Consider the following 23064-nt stretch of genomic DNA (forward strand, 5'->3'; position numbering starts at 1 on the left):
TCTCTTCATTCACATGGCATCCAGTATGAAAGATGTTTTCCTGTTGTGCATTGTCCTCTACCACTTGAGTACTCAGATTTCTTTTAACCACTAGAGCTTTGCCTTTTACGGGAGCCCTAATTTCTTCTTCTTCCTCAACTTCAGTTGGTGCTACTTCTTCTTCTTCATGGTCATATTCAATATCACCATTTCCAAGTAGTAACATGGTGTTTCGGTTATAACATTATGTAGAAACATGCCCTCTCCCAAGACATTTAAAGCACCAAATGTCTCTTGGTCGTTCAGGGGTCTCTTTTCCTCGGTTATCCTTGTTGAGTTGTGGAGCACTGGATGATTCAACCTTCTCTTTGCTAGGAGTAGGAGTAGATTTCTTCAAGTTGTTTGGACTCTATTTTGAAGGTGTAGGTATGACAGTGCGAGAGGTAGATCTTCTATGTATTTTTCTTTCTATTTTCATCGCAATTTGTACTATTTAATCTATCTCTATGTAATGGTATAACTTCAAGGTGTTGGAAATTTCTGGATTGAGTCCAGAAGAAACCTAGCCATGGTTGCTTTACGACCCTCCTCAATATTGACTCAATTCATTGCTACTTCCATCTCCTTATAATAATAATCCTCCACACTCTGATGGCTTTGTTTAAGATTCTGCAGTTTTTGAAACAAGTCTAGGTGATAATGAACAGGAATAAAACGTTTATGCATGATACCATTCATTTTAATTCATGTTGAGATTGGTATCTCTCTATTCCTACTTCTAGTAATAGTAAGTTGATCCCACCATATCAAAGTATAATTGACAAACTCCATGGCTTCCAATCTCACTTTTTTTTGTTCAGAGAAATTGTGTAACTAAAAACATGTTCCACTTTGCTTTCCCATTCAAGATAGGCTTCAAGATCAGTTTTCCCTTGGAATTGAGGAATATTATTTTGATGTTACTCATGTTATCATAAACATTGGCACGTCTAGGTCCTTGTAACATTGTTGGTTCTTCTTTATCATAGTTGTCTAGGACACGTCTTCTTGAAGAGGTTGTTGTCTCCGATGTGTATCATTGTTTCAAGCTTGTGGTGGATGTTAGTCTAGTTTATCATGAAGAGCATCAAAATCTTCACAAAACATTCTCATCATTTATCCAATCAATTCTTGCATTTTCAAGTTTAGTTGACATGCATTTCTTTTAGGACTTTGAGACATGGTTAGTAAAAAAAAACAAAACAAAATAACCTTACCAGCACACTCACAGAGCCTCACAAGTTTCGCTCCAAAGAAATGATATGATCACTTCACTCAACACTCGTGTTTACTCTCAGAAATATGATTTTGGCCTTTATAATTCCCCTTCTAATCTCACTCACTCAATCAGCCTTTTTCCACTCGATCTCTCTTGCTAAGTTCTTTGAAGAACTTACTCAAGATTCAAACAAGTTAATTCTCTTATTGTGTGAGTCGGCTGCAAATAGGTTAGGGTAGAAAAGGAAAAGAATAAATGGAAAGGTAGAAAAAATGATTCAAGGTAATGAAAAGAAAGGAAAGGTTGAAGACAAGTAAAAGGAAAGTAAAGAAAGTAAGAGATGACTTACAACCCAAGAAACAACACTTACTGCACCCTTTCACAAAAAACAATAAGGTTATCTTCTCTAGTGTAGATATGACTCTTGATGTACTTGCAATAGTAGAGAACTTTTCTTGGCTTTTGATTTTCTTTTGAAAATCTCTTTTTCTTATTTTTTTCTTCTTTTTTGTCTTTGAAGTTCTTTTTTTGTTGTATGAGTTTTTTCTTTTCTTTTTATATTTTTTTATTTTTTCTTTTGTTGTTTTCACTCCAATGACACTTTTGTTGTCAATCCAACTATGCTCTAAATATCGCTTGATGTAGGTTGAATCTACACTCTTCAATGGAAGTGAGTAGATAGTCTTATTTTATCCCGATATATGATTGACAAGTACTGATATCCTTGAGTTATAAGTTTAGGCTGCAACAAAGATAAGAAAGAAATATGATTAATGATGGAATAATAAGATAAGTAATGAAATGAAAGAATGGAATAGAGATGGTTGCGGAATTATGAAGATGTTGATGGCCTTGATGGAAGATATTGATGGTGTTGATGTTGAAATGGAGATGGTAGTAATGTTGTATCTCAAGCACGCCAAAGAAGAAACTATGATAGGAAACACAATCCGATCTTCACAAACTTGCTTGAGGGGTGGTGAAAGTGTCTTCAACCCACTAGATAGAAATCTAGGAATTCAAGAATCAAGGTAGAAGGATTGACACCACAAGTATAAGAAATTATACTTGTTTAATTGATAAAGTTCACAAAGAACTTTGAACAGAGATTAAACTCACAAAGGTTTGTTTATAATATGAATGAGATGTGTACAAATGATGGCAAGCCTCTCAATTTATAGGAAATAAGAGGGCTTGGCCGAATGGTCACATATTGTTTGGGCTAGATACATGTCTCTAAATGGAAGTACATAGTGCTTGAGATGAATGGATGAGTCCTTTGGCTTGGTGATAGTTCGACTACCTCTTCAAGGGATCATGATGTTTCCGGAAAAGTGGGTAAACATCACCCTTAGCCGAATGGTGCATGTTTGTTCATCTTAGTACCAAAGACATCTCTCTTAGCCGAATGATGATGCGCTTCCTCAAGTTGGCGCCAAAACTCTCATATGCAAGGCATGTGGTGTGGCCGAATAGTCATGGAGCTTTATCTCATATCTCTTGGTTATTTAGGCCTCCAATGGATACAATCTATTCACCAACGTGCTCCTTGATTAAAGAGCATTTTCATGGAAAGCATCATTCATGAAAGGTTACAATGTTTGAAAAGGTAACCTTTCATGTTTGAGCTAGTTCTACAGTGAATGAGCTGGAGGTGAGCTGGCTATAGGTGATTTGTAGCATGGTGAACGTTATGGTAGCTCCTTGTAAAAAGGTACCTCTTGAGGTGGCAACTATTCGCGAAAAGGTACGATTTCAAAAAATTTGACTTAGGACATATTTGAAGTTTCCTAAGTGGTGATGATGATGATGCAGCTCCCCAGCTAAATTGAAGTCATCATGTAGCTCAAATCTTCAGCTCAATCCAGCTATGAGCTCAGGGGTCTCCGGACAACTTTTCTCCAATTATTCCTTATGCTCTCCTAAATGTCCCCATGTAAGTTTCCTTGCTTTTTCCTTCTCAATTTAGCTTCAATATAGCTCCCAAGTTATGGTCGAATGTACCTACATTCAAAACATAAAAACTAAGTTAAGTATATCAACAATATATATATATGTATAATATAAAGATGTGTACTATAGTATATAATAATAACTTATATCTCACATAGTAATGGATAAGTTATCATCATAATAACTATAGATGTAATATATGTATATGAAAATAATTATATCATAGCATATGAAATTAACATTATTTTGTATAAAGATAGAAAGTTTCTTCCCTTAAAAGGTTGGAATAGCCAAGTTAAACATGATGTTGAATTGGATCACATCATGGCATATAGTTGTTTAAATTTAAATCGTGAGGACATGACCCCAACAATAGAGGAGTATCACTCTCTATTGAATCTACAGAAAATTAAAATAGTCAATGTTTATTCTAAATTGACAAAAGGGCCGACCCTCAAAGTTAATCTTCCAAAGATATATGACACAAGTGAGAAATGGGTGACTAGTCGCATGCAAAAGAAAAACTATAGTGAAGGAGTATGGCGGTCTCATCTGCAAAATATAGTTGTCGAGCATATTGATAAAAAAGTAAGGAGAGATATTTTTGCTCTGGGGATAACTTAATGATCTTCCCTAAATGCATTGGTCGCGTCGAGCTAGATTTGGTTGAGTTATTTTGAGAAATTAGAAGGAGAATTGAACCTTGTGCCTACAATCTTGGTTGAAACATTTAGATCATCGAACACTTGTCGAAGAGTTGAAGGTGATCATTTCTCGGGATGAGCACAATTACTTACTATATGAATTCAAAGTCAATTCTAGAAGGAAGATAAAGTTAATTATGATTGTTTCTTAAGGGGATACTCTACTATCACATATTATCTCAAGAAGATGTGGCATGTATTCTAGCACCCAAACTATTGAATTAGCTACCTAAGGAACATTCAAGACTATGATATTGCATGGAGAACAATGTTGTTGATGCATACTCAAATTTTGTATAAATGTGGCAAAGATTTGATCACGCTCCTTGGACTGTGAGAAGCGATAGGATATACCCCTTTGTTAGTGTTACGACAATATAGGACCCAATAATTTTTCCTAATGACCTTTGGACTTGCTTATGTTGAGTTTGACTTTAAGTCAGTCAACTATACAAAAGGGTTCAGGAGGCTGTAAACTCATGGGTAACAATTTTAGAATAAAACTGAAGGTAACTGATGTCTTGTTGACCCCGAACTATAAAGCATGGAGATTCAAAAGAGTGAATCACAAAATCTCTTTATCTAATAGGAAATGATCAACCTCTATGGGAGAACATTTTAGGGTGGTCTCTTCAGATCTAGAGATTCAGATAAGAGAATTTGAAGTAGAGAAAGTCGAAGATACCAAAAGAATAAGATAATTGGGAGAAGAAAACTTCACGATGTCCATCGAGGCCGAGTTCCATGCTAGACAGTTTCATATGATGTGGGAAAGGAAAAATAAAGTTAAATCCAGATTGGTAAAATGAAAGAAAGACTATCAAGATTTTTCTCAAATAAGAAGGCTAGTCAGGTCAAGCAAGACGCCTAAAAATGGGCTATAGAGGCGGCAGAGGGAAAATGTCGAATTAATAGGCTAGAAGTTGAGAACAAACGTGAACTCAATGTATTAGAGGCTACAAGGAAGAAAATGAAGGATCTAGATACTGATAAAAGAGAATTGATAAATGAAAGAAAGGTCAAGAACCGTGAATCAGAGAAGTTGAGAAAGGAAAGATATGAGAATCCGAGAGAGCTAAAAATGGATAAAAATCAAGTTCAGGGGCTAGAAACTAAAATGAGCACTATAATTGAGGACTTTAAAGCCAGAGAGTGAAGGATACAAGAACTGGAAGAACAAAGAGAGCAAAAGAACGATGAGATATGGGTTGAAAGACAAGGATGGAATCGTTTCCTAGATAGAAAGCAAGACGAAACTCAATCCTGGAAGTAGAGGTACTACACAAAGAACCAACAAATTGAAGAACTTAACAAGGAGATGGTAGAGATGCAGTTTAGGCATGAAGAATAGTTGAACCTTACTCTAGCTATAAATCATGACTTAAGGGATCATATCTCACAGCTCATGGAGATTCTTCGCCAAGAGCAAGTCCATCCATTCTTAATGAATTTGAGGCTTTATCGTGAAAAAAACAAATCCATTTGTGAACAAGTCAGGAGGCTAGAAGTTGAGTACCAACAATCTCGGATTTGAATAACTAACTTGGAGAAATAAATCAATAATATCAACGTTGGATGGAAAGACACATAAGAGTATTACAAAGTAATAGTGGCTAAACGAGAATGTATGATGAGCGAGGTGATATCTCAGATGGGAGATGTAGTTCTCTACACGAGAGAGCTGGCCAATAGGGTAGAATTTATTATATATCTTACTAGTCCAGTTTCTGATTATGGAAAAAAGGTCACTGAGCTTATGAATAAAATCGTAGACCTAAACATGAGGGTCATACCTTATCTGTGATCAAAATTATTTGTGATGGTTGAGACATTTTGTCAAATGAAAGTATTTCTATGATGTTCACTATTAAGGATCAATCTTTTTATATTACATTTATTTTCCTCATCAATTCATTCGATAGAAAAATTCAACATTTTTTGCATACATTTGTACATTCATTTTACATTTTGGTTACTTATATTTTAACTACATATTTACACATTCATTCATTTAAAAAGGCACATTGCATAATAAAATAAGGTATCTGATCATTTTTAATGACACTGGCTTTGCCACCAGCAAGGACACCCCAGACCCGTACGAAACAAAATATACTTAAGAAGATATAAAAAAGATTAGCTCGATAGAGCAAGAGAAAAATGACATGCAAGAGAATGTGAGAGACATACTAAATAATATTCAGGTTGATAGTTCAAGCTACAACTCAAAATGTTGAAAAAATAGAGGATATATTAAAAAAAACACTCATCGACTGAAAAGGCTCCTGCAGATCAACCTACATCCTCTAATCAAGACCTCCCTTGTCTACCAGGTTTCGTACTAGACCCTCAATATCGTCCGAGCTTCACACTAGATCCTTCACATCCTCTGAAATTCACTCTCGTCCATGTTTCCACTCTTCCTCTAGCCTCGTAGGAAGCTCATCTTAACATCTACTTCACTAATCAACAGCACTATATAGGACCATTTTTCCAAATAAAACATCCACATACACTAGGAGCAAGGCCAGAAGAACATGGTATTGAAGACCTACCCCCAGACCTAAACGAAATAGACGAGAATGAGAAGTACCCACTCAATAACTCAAAAATATGGAAGAAAGGGTGAAGTCAATTGAGGTGATTGAGGTATCCTACGGGGTCAACACTAAGGAAGTGAGCTTAGTCCCTAACCTCCTCCTCCTACCAAAGTTCAAGTTCCCAGACTTTGAGAAATATGATGGAACCACTAGCCCCTCATCACACATTACTGTTTTGAAGAAGAATATCCAACTATGTGGAGAATGAGAAACTGCTAATTGACAGTTTCCAGGATAATTTGACTAGATCTATGACTAAGTGGTATAATCAGTTGACTAGGTCGCATATCAAATCATGCATATAAGGATCTAAAAAAGCATTTGTATAACATTACCGCTATGTCATTGACCTAGTACCAAACCAGTGGACTCTCCAAAACATGAAGAAGAAACACAATGAGACCTTCAGGTAATATGTCCAAAGATGGCATGAGGTGGCTACCCATTTTCAACCCCCACTACTAGAGAAGGAAGCCACTATCTTTTTTGTGAACACTTTGAGGGCTCCATACCTTGGAAATATGCTTGGAAACGCCACCAAGAATTTTGTAGATTCAGTTATTTCTGGTGACATTGGACATCTCATAAATATAAAATGGAAAATAGAAAAAGATAGTATAAGGAGAGTAAGGGTCGATCCACGAGGAGTAAGGAATATTTTTATGTAGATTATTTCTTGATCTTTGATCTAGGTGTGAATTTGCAAATAAAGTAAAAAGGGGTTTGTTTAGAGATTAAATAAGTAAATAGAGATTTAAAGAAATATAAAGAATTGAAGAAAGTAAGTTAGAATTCAAGATGATTAAAAACAACCTCAGGTGTATGCTTTGGCTCAAATTCCCCTTGAATAGGATTTCACTCTGATTAAATGTCAATTTAAGTCTGCAAAGTACAATCGTTGTAGCTCATTTTTCTGTCTGGTGATTTATTTTCCCAAATCCATATTAGAAATCTCAATCCTTGTTCGGGTTAACTATCATTGTTAACTCAAAACAATTTAAAAGCGCTTCAAAAAGTCTGACTCTAATTATGTTTCCTTTATAAAGTTTGACTCGATCCCAATCTCCCCTTAGTGTATATCACTAGGCGTGTTCAAATTAATTATAAGAAATTGATTCTATAATCCCAATGATAAACCATAGCAACATTCAAGCCAAAATCTATTTTTGAAGAGAAAGCGTTTTGATTTTAAGAAAGACTATTCGCCAATCTAGTTTATAGAAAATTAAGAAATTTAACAAGAAATGTATTAGGTGCTTTTCAATTCTCACGTTAGGAATTGAGTCGTCGCTTCAACCGTTATCTATGAAAACTTAGCTAAGCTTGATACAAATCGTACTTAGCATTATTTAATAAAAGCTTTAAAGAAAAATAAAGAAAATGTAAATCAAGAAAAAGACCAAACTTTTATAAAACTAGAGAAAGAAATAACAAATGAATCTGAGATATCTTTTTATCTTATCTCGATGGGAATTTATAGTCTCCTGAAAAACCCTAAAAGAAGATTAAAAATCCTAAAAGATAATTCTTGAAATTAAATCCTAAAAATAAAGATAAATCCCGAATTTAAATTTAATTTCACAACTGAGTCTTTTGTTTTCACGCAACTGCTAACTGAAACTTCTAGAAGATGCTACTGGATTCAACGTAAATGCTTTCATGCCCACTAAGTGGCCCATGATTCTGGAAAAATAAAAAAAAAATGCATAACTTCCTATTTTAAGTGTAATTTTTAGAATTCAGGGTCTGTTATAGAAAACAATTTGAAACACCCAAATAAATAACAAAATCTAATGAACATTGAGAATTTAACTATAAAATATTAACTATTTAAAACACTAATCAAATTCCCCCTCACTTATTCAATGCTTGTCCTCAAGCATTTCCCAATTAACATGTCAAAGTCACAAATTACCTTATCAAATTTCATAAAATTTCCAAGATTTCCAAGCAAATCAAAATCAAGGCAATTATCGAAATGCAAGAACAATCAAGAAATGGCAAAAAAACTCAACGTAAACAAATCATGACATCCCGATTAAATGTTAATTTCAAAGATACAAGACTTAGCACCTCACATTGGTCCACTCATTCCAGTCAAGTGTTTCGGGTAACAAGAATTGCCCAAGCCTAAACTAATCATCTCATTACCATAAGGTTGTAGTTAAATCTAATTATACAACTATGTGAGAACATGATGAAATAATCAAGGGGGTCTTTCAATTGAAAGTTAAGTCAGAGATTCATCGGCATGTATGAAATTATAAAGAGAGTTGATTCAGTAGCTTACCAGTTAGTATAAGCTCTGGAGATGGAGAAAATTCACAATGTGTTTCATGTATCGATGCTTCGGAAGTATCAATCAGATCATTCGCAAGTGATTTCAACGAAGGAAATTGAGATCCAATCATATTTTTGTATAAGGAAAAACCAGGAAAGATATTAGCATATGGAGTCTAATAAATAAGGAATAAGACGATTCCAGTGATAAAAGTTCTTTAGCGGAATCACAAAGTTGATGAAGTAACTTGGGAGCGAGAAGAAGATATAAAAAACTAGTTTCCTCATCTTTTTACTTCAGGAATGTAAATACGTAAGGAAAATTGAAGGATGAATTTTGTTTACGGAGGGGAGAATTGTAATACCCAAATTTTTGTCAGTGACTAAAATGTAAGTTTTAAAAGTTTAGTGGCTAAAGTATTAGTTTCAAAAAGTTTAAGGACTAAAAATATAAATTTTGTAAGTTATATTTTTTGGCAGTAAATATTTTGATTCGGAATTCGTATTAAAAGTAATAAAACAATAAAATCTGGTAAAAAATCGGATAATCGGATCGAACATAAATTTCAAGAAAATCTAAAGGATGGTAGATGAAGGTCGAAAATATTATTTCCATATTTTAGAATAGTGAAATTTATTCAAGATCGGAGGAATTAAAGTCATTTTCCCTATTTAGCCAAAATTGGGAAAATTTAGTGACTATATTACAATTTTTCAAAATTTAATGGTTAAAGTAGAAAGTCAATTTCAATTTGGTTCATCTTTGACTATGATATATTTTTCTAGAAGATATTTCAATGGAAAATGGTAATTATGACGCTTCTTGAATGGAAAAGTTTGAATTTCTTATTAAATGAATTTTAAATTCATTTAGTTTGTATTAAGTCATGTGTATTTAGTAATAATTGGGGGGAATCATACAAAAATTCAACCAGCTGTGATTTCCATTGAAGGTAACATGTGCATTTTAATTTGATTTTCAAGCTTCCATGGTCGATTTTGGGATTAAGCTATTAGATAGATAATTAATCCTCTTGAAATTCTATGTAATTTGGTATAAAAAATACATGGTTAACATGTTTTTATGATGAAATTGGAAATTTGGGTTTATGAATGGTTTTTTTAATTTGATGATTTGATGAAGGATTATTATGTTTTTGATATTGTGGATTAGTTTTCAAGTATGTGTGATGGTTACAAACAAGTGTATAAGTATCTATAGCATTCAACCATATCAGGGTTTATTGAGGTTGGATGAATTTTGATTTAATTTCACATTCTTATCTTAGTGTATTCGGCCATAGGAAAGAAAATTAGGGGAAATTTTTGATAAATTTCCTATGGTCTAAAATTGACATTAGAAGTATTCTACATGTTTTGGAGATTTATTTGGATCAAATTTGAAACTTGAAATAGAAAAAGGGTTATTTTGCAAGTTTTGAGAATTGTGAGATATTGATGTATGAATTGTAAATTGGGGTATTCAATGTTGAATATTAATTGTGGAATACTGAATTTTAGGTTAGATTAATGATTTGGGACCAAAGTGTAAACTTGGTGAATTTTGAAGGTGGAATGCGAATGGTCTTAATATATAGGGACTTGATTACAAGTTTATTAAATGTGAAAGTATAATGTTGGTATAATACTACAATGTTGGAAATTTATTACTTGGATGTTAAATTTCAATTTAAGTGTTTGTTTAGGATTAATTTGTAAGAATCATTAAGTTAGTGATTGGAATAAATGATATTAATAAATAAGGATGAAATTACAAGTTTTTAAATGTTGAAGTATTGGTTTGAGTATATTATTAAGGTGTTGTATTTTTTAGTAATTATTGTGAAGTGATTATAATGGTAAAGGACGATCATGAATCAAATGGAAAAAAAGTTGATATGAATTCTAAAAACAATTCATAATGGTATTTTGAATATAATGTTGGTAGAGGTTGAAATGTTGATCATGAAAAATAAATATTTATGAAATTGAAGGATTATTTTGGGAAGTTTAAATTTGGGATGGAAATGTGATTTAGTTTGATGTCGATTTAAGTATTGATTTTATTTTATAGACTTTTATATTTTATGTTTAGATTATGTTAGGATAATACTAACATATAGTTAAATATTGTGTTATTGTGATGATGTTGTCAGACCACAATAAATCTAACAATCCGAACGACTCAAATGGAAAGGGTAAAGTATGTGAGTAAATGAATATTATATAAATGTTCGGTAGTGAGGCAAAGGTGAGTATAGTTTATTTATTTAATTATTCTGATTAAGGAAGACTTATGATAAGCAACCTCATATGATTTATTTTTTAAAGAATGATTTAATTATGATTATGGAATATTTCCATAATGTTTATATAAAGGTTGTATTAATAATTTTAAGGCATGATTGGCCCAAAGTATTTTATCCGATGTTATATTTTAAATTAAGGATGAATTCGGGTATGAATTGCCTAAATTATGAATTTTATATTGGTGAGATGAAAATGATTCTACTTTAAAATGCTTAATTAATAAATGGATATGATATTATCTGAAGCCATGAAGTTGAGTAAAGTCTGATTATGATTCTGATATAGTACATTCGTGTACATTCTGTGTTGCACCGTTCGAGCAGATGATATGATTTCACTTTTAGTGCATATTCTGATTTTGATGATAGCACTGTGAAGTGCTCAGTGCGTACATATGCCTGACTCATGCACCTTGCATTCTCTTAAGATATACATTGAGCTATGAAAATAAATGTGAAAGTTATGAAAAGTATCTAAAAAGAAAATAATATGATGATGAAAAATGAAAGTTCTGAAAACTGCCTAAATGGAAAAGTATATGAAATGATTATTTTGTTTGATAATATTTATCACGATTTTAAGTAAAATCTTGAAGATGGTTTTTAGGTTTCTGATGAAGAAAAATGGCTTTAATATTCCAGTTTGAAAGTTTTGAGATTTTATTTCAGTTAATTTTAATGCTTTATCGTAGTTATGATTATTTTAATTATTTTATATCACCTTGAGTTATTATTGTCTCACTAATTTTTACTTAGCACATGATGATTTTCATAAAAGGACATGAAGTAAGAGCCTCCTAAGCATATTTTTGGAGAGCATACTTACTACCTGTATTAGTAAGACATCTCTGATTTTACTTTTCACTATTAGTGGCATGTATATTTATATTTGTTGGTTGTTTTATCGAATTTGTTTAAAAATGTCTGTAATAATAAACTAGAACCATTTTATTTTGGCTAGTTTAGTTATGTTCATATTTATAAATGAATAGAATATATATATTATGTTTTAAAATGTTTCATAAAATAAGCAGTGTTTAGGTAATTTTATATAGTTTATGAAATGGAGTTAAACTACCTAATTGTTGCCTAAAATCGGATTCGTTTTTGAATCACTAAATATTACTTTATATAATTTTACATTATTAAGGAAATAGTTTTAAAGTTGAAAAATAAATGTTTTATAATGATCAAAATTTTAAGCATTTATGTTCAAAGAATTTTAAGCACCTCCCCCTCCTCTACTTTCACATCCTCTTCCAGCTCCTCTGGCCCCGAGGGTGTCAATTCTGAAAGAATTGAAAAGTTTAGGGGCATTAGAATTTAAAGGTGAAGCGAATAAAGGCTCAGTTGTGGCTGATATGTGGATGAATGATGTGAAAATTATGTTGGACAATCGTCACTGTTCAGATGAGGAAAAAATAGAGGGTGTAGTTTCACTATTGAGAGGTCAGGCTCGTATTTGGCGGACGAATGTGACTACACAACTTCCTCAAGCTCAAATTTCTTGGCAATTCATTCAGGAGGGTTTTTAGAAAAAAGTATAGTAGAGAGTAATTTATTACTCAGATGAAGCATGATTTCTTAAATTTGATTTAGGGAAACAAATATGCGTATGGGTGCGAATGTGAGTTTAATAAGATCACCCTATATGCTTCAGAGTTGATCCCTACAGAGACAGATGTATGTCAGAGGTTTATTCGAGGCCTCCGCCACAGACTAAAGGAACTCTTGTTCACTACAAATTTTACCATTTTTCAAGAAGTGGTAAACAAAGCTAAGGACTTGGAGATGGTTTAAAATGAAAAAAAAAGTTATGATTGATCAAATACGGTAGTCAAAGAGATCATGAGCATCATCTCCTTCTAATTCTAAAAGAAGATGAGGTTCAGGTTATCAATACCATAATAAATCAGAAGGTGGTGTTTCTGGTTGAAAGGGTTGTGATGAAAAATAAAATGTTCGATAGACTCAATCGGTAGCTACTAGAGCTAGTAGACCGGCTAAGGCACAGAATCAGTTTTTTACCATGTCAGCATAGTGGTAAATCTCACCCTGAAGTTTATAGAGTGGCTTCAAGAGCTTGTTTTTCGTTGCGGAAGAACTAGTCAGTTTATCAAAGACTGTTCGTTAGCAGGAGAGATATCAATACAAACAGAGAGGTCTGTAGCAGTGTCTTAGAGATGTGGTCAAGGTAGAGGTGGAGGGAGGGGATATGTAGAGAAAACTTCACAGTCTGATGTACGTGCCCCAGGTAGAGTTTACAACACTAAGACTGGGGAAAACCAAGATGATCCTGAGATCATAACATGTATTTTCCATCTTTATGATGAGCATGTACTTGTTTTGATTGATCTTGGTTCTACGCATTCTTATGTTAGATCAAAATTAGTTATAGAGAAAGGTATTCAGTTAGAACCCTTTGATAGTGATATGATAGTTATGAATTCGTTAGGACATAGTGCCAGAGTAAAGTGGTATAGTAGAAATTGTTTGATAAAGATTTAAAAGGTTATATTCTTGAAGAATCTTATAGAATTACCAATTGATGAGTTCGAGACCATTTTGGGCATGGATTGGTTATCTTCACATTATGGATGGGTATATTGTCGCATGAAGCGATTGTTTTTGAAAAATGTGTAAGGTTCTGAAATAATAGCAATCAGAGAAAAAGTGAAATCCTTGCCCAATGTGATATCAGCAGTGATTGCAAAGAAATTGATGTTGAAAGGTTGTTTAGCTTTCTAGGGAATGTGATTGACACCTGAACATTTGAAGTTAAGTTGGAAGATATTTAAATATTTCAGGAGTTTCCAGATGTATTCTCTGATGAATTACCTGGATTGCCTCTTGATCAAGAAGTATAGTTCAAGATTGATATTTTTCGGGTACTGCGCCTATATCAATGGCCCCTTACTGAATGGATCTAATTGAACTTAGAGAATTAAAGACTCAATTACAGGATTTGTTGGATCGAGGTTTTATTAGATCGAGTGTGCCTCCGTATGGTGCACTAGTACTTTTTTTCAAAAGAAAGATGGATCAAGGCGACTATGTTATAGATTATCGTTGGCTAAATAAAGTGATGATGAAGAATAAATACCTCTTCCAAAATTGATGATCTATTTGATCAACTCAAAGCTGCTTCAATATTTTCGAAGATTGAACTTTGGTACGGGTATCATCAATTAAATATTAAAGAGAAAGTTGTTCCAAATACGACTTTCAAAACCCGATATGGTCATTATGAGTTTGTAGTGATACAATTAGGATTAACTAATGCCTCTACAACATTCATGGATTTAATGAATCAGGTGTTTCAGTCATATTTGGATCAATTTATGATCGTGTTCATTGATGGCATTTTGGTATATTCTAAGACTAAAGAGGAACATGACGCACATCTCCGTATAGTACATAAAACACTATGGGATAAAAAGGTGTATGCTAAGTTGACAAAGCATGAATTCTGGTTGTCAGAAATTACTTTCCTTGGCCATGTGATTTCAGCTGAAGGAATCAGGGTGGATCCAAAGAAGGTGCAAGCAATAGAGGAGGGGAAAACTCCAAAGAATGTATAGAAAGTTTTAAGTTTATTGGGTTTAGTTGGATATTATCAGAGATTCGTGAAGAATTTCTCAATAATTGCTTCTCCACTTACTAAATTGGTCAGGAAAGATGTGCCATATGTTTGGATTGAAAAATGCTAGGAAAGCTTTGATATGCTTAAGAACATTATGTCAGAAACACTGATTTTAGTGCAACAGAATCAAGTAAAGATTATGTGATTTACAATGTATGTATCATAATGGTTTAGGATACATATTAATGCAAGAAGGTAAAGTAGTAGCCTGTGCTTCAAGACAATCAAAGACACACGAACAAAATTATCTAATTCATGATTTGGAGTTCGCAACTATAGTTTTTTCTTTAAATTTTGGGTGCCACTACCTACATGGTGAGCGGTGTTATATTTATACAGATAATAAAAATCTAAAATATTTGTTAACTCAGAAAGAATAAAATTTGAGACGAAGGATATGGATTGAGCTTCTAAAAGATTATGATGTGATTATTGACTACCATCCTTGGAAGGCTAAAGTAGCAGCTGATGCATTAAGCCGAAAGACATTCTCTACTTTGAATGCATTAGATGCCCGATTATCGATAAAGAATGATGGTGTGCTTGTTGTAGAATTAAGGTTGAGACTTGCACTTTTAGATCAAATTAAATACCTTCAAAGCAAATATAAAAATGTTTAGAAAAAATCGAACGAGTAAAGAAAGGTGGAACGAAAGACTTTGAAATTTCTTCTGATGGATGTTAGTATTATCGGGGTCGAGTATGATAATTGATGATGAAAAACTGAAAAAAGATCTTTTTTCTGAAGCTCATTATAGTCCTTTGACTATGTATCTAGGAGGTAATAAGATGTATCAAGATTTGAAGAGCCTATTTTGGTGGGCAGGTATAAAAAGTGCGATAACTAAGTTTGTATCCAAATGATTAACCTATCAGCAGGTAAAAGCAGAGCATCATGTGCCATATAGATTGTTGCAACCTATTTTCATTCCTTAGTGGAAATGGAAAAGGGTTACCATTGATTTCGTGATCGATTTATCTTTGACACCCAGTAAGAAAGACTTGATATGGGTGATTGTGGATAGGTAGACTAAGACCGTACACTTTATTCCAGTTTGAGTGGTTTACTTGATGGATAAATATGATGAGTTATATATCAGGGAGAGTGTTAAATTACATGGAGTACATGTCTCGATAGTTTCTAATAGAGACCTGAGATTTACTTTGAGGTTTTAGAAGTCTATAAATACAGTTTTGGGAACTCGATTAAATTTTGGCATAACTTTTCATTCCCAAACAGATGGTCAATCTGAGCGAACCATTCAAATACTTGAAGACATGCTAAGGGCATGTGTTATTGATTTTAAAGGATCATGGGAAAAATATTTACCTTTGGAAGAGATCGTTTATAACAATAGTTACCAGTCGTGTATTAAATGGCTCCTTTCAAAATACTCTATGGAAGAAAATTTCAGATGCCATTGAACTAGTATAAGTTGAAAGATCGAGATATCTTTGGACTGGATTTAATCAAAGAAGTAGAGGAAAAAGAAAATGTCATTCAAGATAATCTCAAGATAGTTACTAACATATAGAAATCTTATTCAAATTTGAAGAGGAAAGAAATTGAATATCAAGTTGGTGATAAAGTATTTCTCAAAGTATGACCATGGAAAAAGATTTTGAGATTCGGGCACAAAGGAATTGTCAGTCCGAGATTCGTTGGCCTTTATGAAATTATAAAGAAAGTTGGTCCGGTAGCTTACTAGTTATCATTACCTCCGGAGATGGATAAAATTCATAATGTGTTTCATGTATCGATATTTCGTAAGTGTCAATCAGATCCTTCGCATGTGATTACATTAGAGGAAATTTAGATCTAGTTGGATTTTTTGTATGAGGAAAAACTAGTAAAGATATTAGTATATGGAGCCAAAGAACTGAGGAATAAGACGATTCCACTGGTAAAAGTTCTTTGGTGGAATCATAAAGTTGAGGAAGTAACTTGGGAACGAGAAGAAGATATGAGAAAGCAACTTTCTCATCTTTTTACTTAAGGTATGTAAAAAAGTAACGAAAATTCGACAAACAAATTTTCTTTAATGAGAGGACAATTGTAATAACCCAAACTTTGGCTAGTGAATAAAATGTAAGTTTTGAAAGTTTAGTGGCTATAATATAAATTTGAAAAAGTTTAGGGACCAAGAATATAATTTTTAAAGTTATATTCTTTTGGCCGTAAATAAATAGTTTAGTTCAAAATTAATGTTTTCGTGGGAATCAGAATTTTGATTCGGGACTTGTATTAAAAGCTATAAAACAATAAAGTCCTATAAAGAATTGAATAATCGGATCGAACCAGAATTTCAAGTAAATCTGAAGGATGGTAGATGAAGTTGGAAATATTATTTCCATATTTTAGAACAATGAAATTTATTCTGGATCGATGGAATTATTGTTAATTTTCCCTATTTAGCCAAATTTGTGAAAATTTAGTGACTAAATTATAATTTTTGAAAATTGCATGGTTAGAGTAGAAAGTCAACTTCAATTTGGTTCATCTTTGACTATGTGATATTTTGATGGAAGATATTTCAATGAAGAATGGTAATTATTATGATTCATTAATGAAAAAGTTGGAATTTCTTATTAAATGAATTTTAAATTCATTTGGTTTATATTAAGCCATCTGTATTAAGTGATAATTGGGGGGAAATCATAAAAAAATCAGCTTATTCTTCCTCAACTAGCCATGACTTCCATGGAATGTAAGGGGATATTTTTAATTTGATTTTTAAACTTCCATGGTTGATTTTTGGATTAAGTTATTAGATAGAAAATTATTCCTCTTGAAATTGTCTATCATTTGGTATAAAAATTACATTGTGAACATGCTTTTATGATGAGATTGGAAATTTGGGTTTATAAATGGTTTGTTGATTTTGAAGATTTGATGAATGATTATTATGTTTTTGATGTTGTGGATTAACTTTCAAGTATGGGTGATGATTAAAATCAAGTGTATAAGTATCTATAGTATTCGACCATGTTAGGGTTTATTGAGGTTTGATGAATTTTGATTTAATTTGATGTTGTTATGGTTGGAATAACATGAATTTAATGTAGGGAGTTGAATTCATGCTTGAAATTGAATGGAAATCAAATGAAAGTATGCTAAGGGTATTCGACCATAGGAAAGAAAATTAGGGAAAATGTCGAAAAAATTCTTATGGTCTAAAATTGATATTAGAAATATTCTACATGATTTGGAGATTGATTTGGATAAAGTTGGAAGGTTGAAATAGAGAAAGGGTTATTTTGTTTTAAATTAGTATGTTTGAATGCATTAATTTCATAAATTTCATCTATGTTTAGTTTATGTGTGTGTACGTGCGTGAGTGTGGATTAAGTCTTATCGATTCTTATATTTTTTCTTAGTAGAGGTGAATGTTTTATAGTACTTTAAATTCTCAATACAAGATTTTGTTGTATAAAGAAATATAGGAGCATAGTTTTTGTAATTGTCATGAATATATGTTCCAATAACAAATTTTGTTTTGTGTTTTCTCTATTTTTAATTTTATATATATATATATATAAGTGTTAAACTTTATAATTGATGAGCCTTTATGTTTTATTTGGTTGGATTTAACGAATGTATTTGAGAATTGTGAGATATTGATGTATGAATGTATAAATTGGGGCATTCAATGTTGAATATTAATTATGGAATGCTACTTTATAATTGATGAGCCTTTATGTTTTATTTGGTTAGATTTAACGAATGTATTTGAGAATTGTGACATATTGATGTATAAATGTATAAATTGGGGTATTAAATGTTGAATATTAATTATGAAATGCTGAATTTTAAGTTAGAGTAATGATTTGGGACCAAAGTGTAAACTTGGTGAATTTTGAAGGTGGAATTCGAATGGTCTGAATATCTAGGGACTTGATTGCAATTTATAAAATATGAAAGTATCTTGTGGGTATAATACTATAATGCTGGAAATTTATTAATTGGATGTTAAATTTCAATTTAAGTGTTTGTTTAGGATTAATTTGTAAGAATTGTTAAGATAGTAATTGGAATAAATGATAGTAATAAATAAGGATAAAATTACAAGTTCTTAAGTGTTGAAGTATTGGTTTGAGTATATTATTAAGGTGCTGGAACTTTTAGTAATTAATGTGAAGTGATCATAATGGTGAAGGACCATTACGAATCAAATGGAAAAAGTTGATATGAATTCTAAAAATAATTCATAAATGGTGTTTTGAATATAAAGTTGGTAAAGGTTGAAGAGTTGAGGAGAGAAATAAATATTTATGGAATTGAAGGATTGTTTTGAGAATTTTAAATTTTTGATGGAAATGTGATTTAGTTTGATGTTAATTTAACTATCAGTTTTATTTTATAGACTTTTATATTTTAAGCTTAGATAATGTTAGTATAAGTCTAACATATAGTTGAACATTTGTGTTATTATGATGATGTTGTCAGACCACAATAAATATAGCGATCCGAACGACTCAAAAAGAAAGGGTAAAGTGCATGAGTAAAGGAATATTATATAAAGGTTCGATAGTGAGACAAAACTGAGTGTAGTTTATTTGTTTAATTATTCTGATTAAGGAAGACTTGTGATAAGTCAACCTCATATGATTTTTTTGAAAGTATGATTTAATTTTGATTATGGAATATTTCCATAATGTTTATATAAAGGCTTTATGAATAAGTTTTTGGCATGATTAGCCCAAAGTATTTTATATGATGTTATATTTTAAATTAAGGATGAGTTCAAGTACGAATTGCCCTTGTTATGAATTTTATATTGGTGAGATAAAAATTAATCTACTTTAAAATGTTTGATTAATAAATGGATATGATATTATGTGAAAGCCCGTTGTATGTTGCATGGAGAGTCATATGTACACTTGGCATGCCATGAAGTTGAGTAAAGTTTGATTTTGATTATGATATAGTATATTCATATACATTCTGTATTGCACTGTTGGTGCAAATTATATGATTTCACATGTAGTGCACATTCTGATTTTGATGATAGCACCATGAAGTGTTCAGTGCATACATATGTCTAACTCATGCACCTTACATTCTCTTTAGATATACATCGGGCTATAAAAATAGATGTGAAAGTTCTGAAAAATATATGAAAAGAAAAGAATATGAAAATGAAATATGAAAGTTTTGAAAAATGTATGAATAGAAAAGTATATGAAATGATTATTTTGTTTGATAATTTTTATCATGATTTTTAATAAAATCACGATATGATGATTTTCAGGTTTCTTATTAAGAAAAATAGCTTGGATATTTGGTTTGAAAGTTTTGAGTTTTTATTTGAGTTACTTTTAATATTTTATTGTAATTATGATTATTTTAATTGTTTTATATCACTTTGATTTATTATTTTCTCACTAAGTTTTACTTAGCGCGTGATGATTTTCATGCGTATATCCAGTTAAGAAAAAAGGACATGAAGTTACTTTTGACTGTTAGTAGCATGCATATTTATGTATGTTAGTTGTTCCATCGAATTTGTTTAAAATGATCTATAATAGTGAACTAGAACCATTTTTTTGGCTAGTTTAGTTATGTTCATATATATATATATATATATATATATATATATATATATTATGTTTTCAACATGGTTTTTAGGAAGTTTTATATTGTTTAGGAAATAGCGCTAAACTACTAATTGCTGCCTAAAATCAGATTCATTTTGAATTATTAGTTATTACTTTGTAATTTTACATTATTAATGAAATAGTTTTGAAGTCGAAAAATAAATGTTTTATAATGAACAAAATTTTGAGCATTTATGTTCAACAAATTTCTGTAATGTTTGTGTAACATCCTTAACTCATATTTCGATAAGCATACAAGTTATGGGCGCTACATTTCAAGTGCACGGAATGCAAAGCAGGCCACCGTGTCAAATCTTATGTTTATGGATAAAAGTTGATAGCCCGAATTTCAAAAAGGGGTAATAAAATGATGATGATCTATTTCACTCCAAAGCATATCTTTCGTCATACCTATTCATAAATAGGTAAAGGAGCCATTGTTAGAAAGAATACCATAAGATGAAAATCTAAAAGGGGGTGTTTTAAGACTGTTAAGGCAGAAACCCATAGGAAATGCTAAAGGGGTAAATCCTAAGTTGAGAAATGAAGAGAAATAGAGATTACAGTTGAAGAAAAAACCTCAAAGAGGATGAAGTGAATATTTACAAGACAATGATGCTTGTTATACTAAAATGACATCATGCATACATATATAGGCATTTGCAAAATATGAGGATACACATTCATTTTTATCAATTGTTTAATGTTTGACAGGAAATTCAATAAAGATTCGGCTCATTCATCACAATAAGGAGTTGGATCAGCATTTCCAAGAGAAGAAGTTCATAATGAGAATGACTTGTTCAACCTTTGCTTGATTCCATCACATAAGGAGTTGAGTCAGTATTTTCCAAAGGAGAAGTTTATAATGAGAAAAACTTGTTCAACCTTGGCTATATTCCATTACAGAAGGAGTTGGATCAACATTTCTAAGAGAAGAAGTTCATTATGAGAAGAACTTTTTGAACCTTTACTCGATTCTATCACATAAGGAGTTGGATAATCATTTCCAAGAAAATAAACTCATAATGAGAACTTCTTTAAACTTTTCTTGATTCCATCACAAAAGGAGTTGGATCAACATTTCCAAGAGAAGAAGTTCATAATGAGAAGAACTTGTAGCTCAAGAAGCTTGGTGGCCACACCAAAAAATTGTGTTTATATCTTTGCTCTATTCTAGTTCCATCGTAATGAGAAAAGAGGGGCAGTTGTAATCACCATTTTTTACACCTATTATTATTACTAGTAGTATTAGTATTAATACAATTAATAAGTAAAAAGAGGCCCAAAAACTAATTAAAAGAGTTTTTAAAAAGCCCAAAAACTATTAAAAATAATTTTACAAAGCCCGAGATTAGAAGGCCCACAACCCAAATATTTTGGGAAAAAACCTTAGCTAGGGTTACCATACGCCGCCTCATCCCTACCGTTGATCCAACGGTCGAGATTGAAGGAATTTACGGTTTCACCATAAACTTCTGTCAAGTTGCTGCCATCACAAGCCTTCCCTTATGCCCATGTGAGATGCATGTGATTGTCTAGCCAGTTCCACACGTAAACCGATTACATCATTTTTGTCAGATTCCCTACCGGTAACCACAGAAAAGACGAAACAAGCCTTGAGTAAAAAGGTTTTAACCTGTCCTTGCGGTCATATCACCATTGTTTGCTAAGGGTGTTATCCCTCATTGATCAGACCATAAAGCCCAAAAAGTGAAAAAAACAAGAAGAGTTAGAAACACTCTCCCTTGTGACATGCAACCCAAAAACATGAAAGGGGAGGGGAGAGGCTCTCAATATAATAAGGGAGAACAAAAACTCAAAAGAGAGAACACGACGAGGAGAGAAAATAAAAGAAAGAGAGTAGAGAGGCTTACCTTACTTCATTGTTCATCGAAAAAACCAAGCGGCACCGGGAAGTAGATTTTATTAAGGTAAATCCCTAGATCTAGGGAGTTTTGTTTGTTTTTAGGTAGAAATGGGCTTAGATATCAATATAGGTAGGGAAAAGGATCATTTTTAGTATCTTTCTAAATGCCAACCACTATAGGCAATTTACGGCAGTGTCTGTGCAGAGTTGTCAGACTGAAACGGCCTATCTCCCATGACGGAGAGATGGACGAGCGAGGGGAGAGTAGAGAAAAACACTAAGTTTATCTTTTAGGTAAAAAATATAAATGAGTAAATGGGAGAATCAATCCTTTTTTGCCTTGATTTAAAATATATATATTAGGCACTAAACGATGCCATTTTAAGGAGTAAAAAACCATGTGTTTAGCACTTGAGTAATTTGTGCGAGGGGTCCTCTACTTTTTTATTCGAACTACTATTTTTTTGAAAACAAAGAAGAACTTTTTTCTTTTGCACATGACTTCTTTTCTAACACCACAAAAATTCTTATGTTCATGGAGCATGATCATATACTGAATAAATTGTTCACTTGTCCTAAAAAAGGTAGAAAAGTGGGATAAAATAAAAAGGCTCGGGTTTATAAATGTGGTGAAAACAAAAAATGGGAATAGGCTCAAGAGTGGTTAACTAGGGTAAAATGCATGGATAGGCAATTTAGTGGGGGAAATGTAGTAGTTAATCCTAATGTGCCCAAATCATTTTTAAGCATCATGTTCATGTGTAATCTCGATAGTATTTAAAATGCAAGTTCTATAACACCAATGTCAAATTCGACACACTCAATCCAACAAAATGAGAGCAAAATGATACGCTTATAAAGGATCAAATC

Source organism: Hibiscus syriacus, unplaced genomic scaffold (assembly GCF_006381635.1).
Source record: "Hibiscus syriacus cultivar Baekdansim isolate YM2019G1 unplaced genomic scaffold, ASM638163v2 tig00001478_pilon, whole genome shotgun sequence".
NCBI lineage: Eukaryota > Viridiplantae > Streptophyta > Magnoliopsida > Malvales > Malvaceae > Hibiscus > Hibiscus syriacus.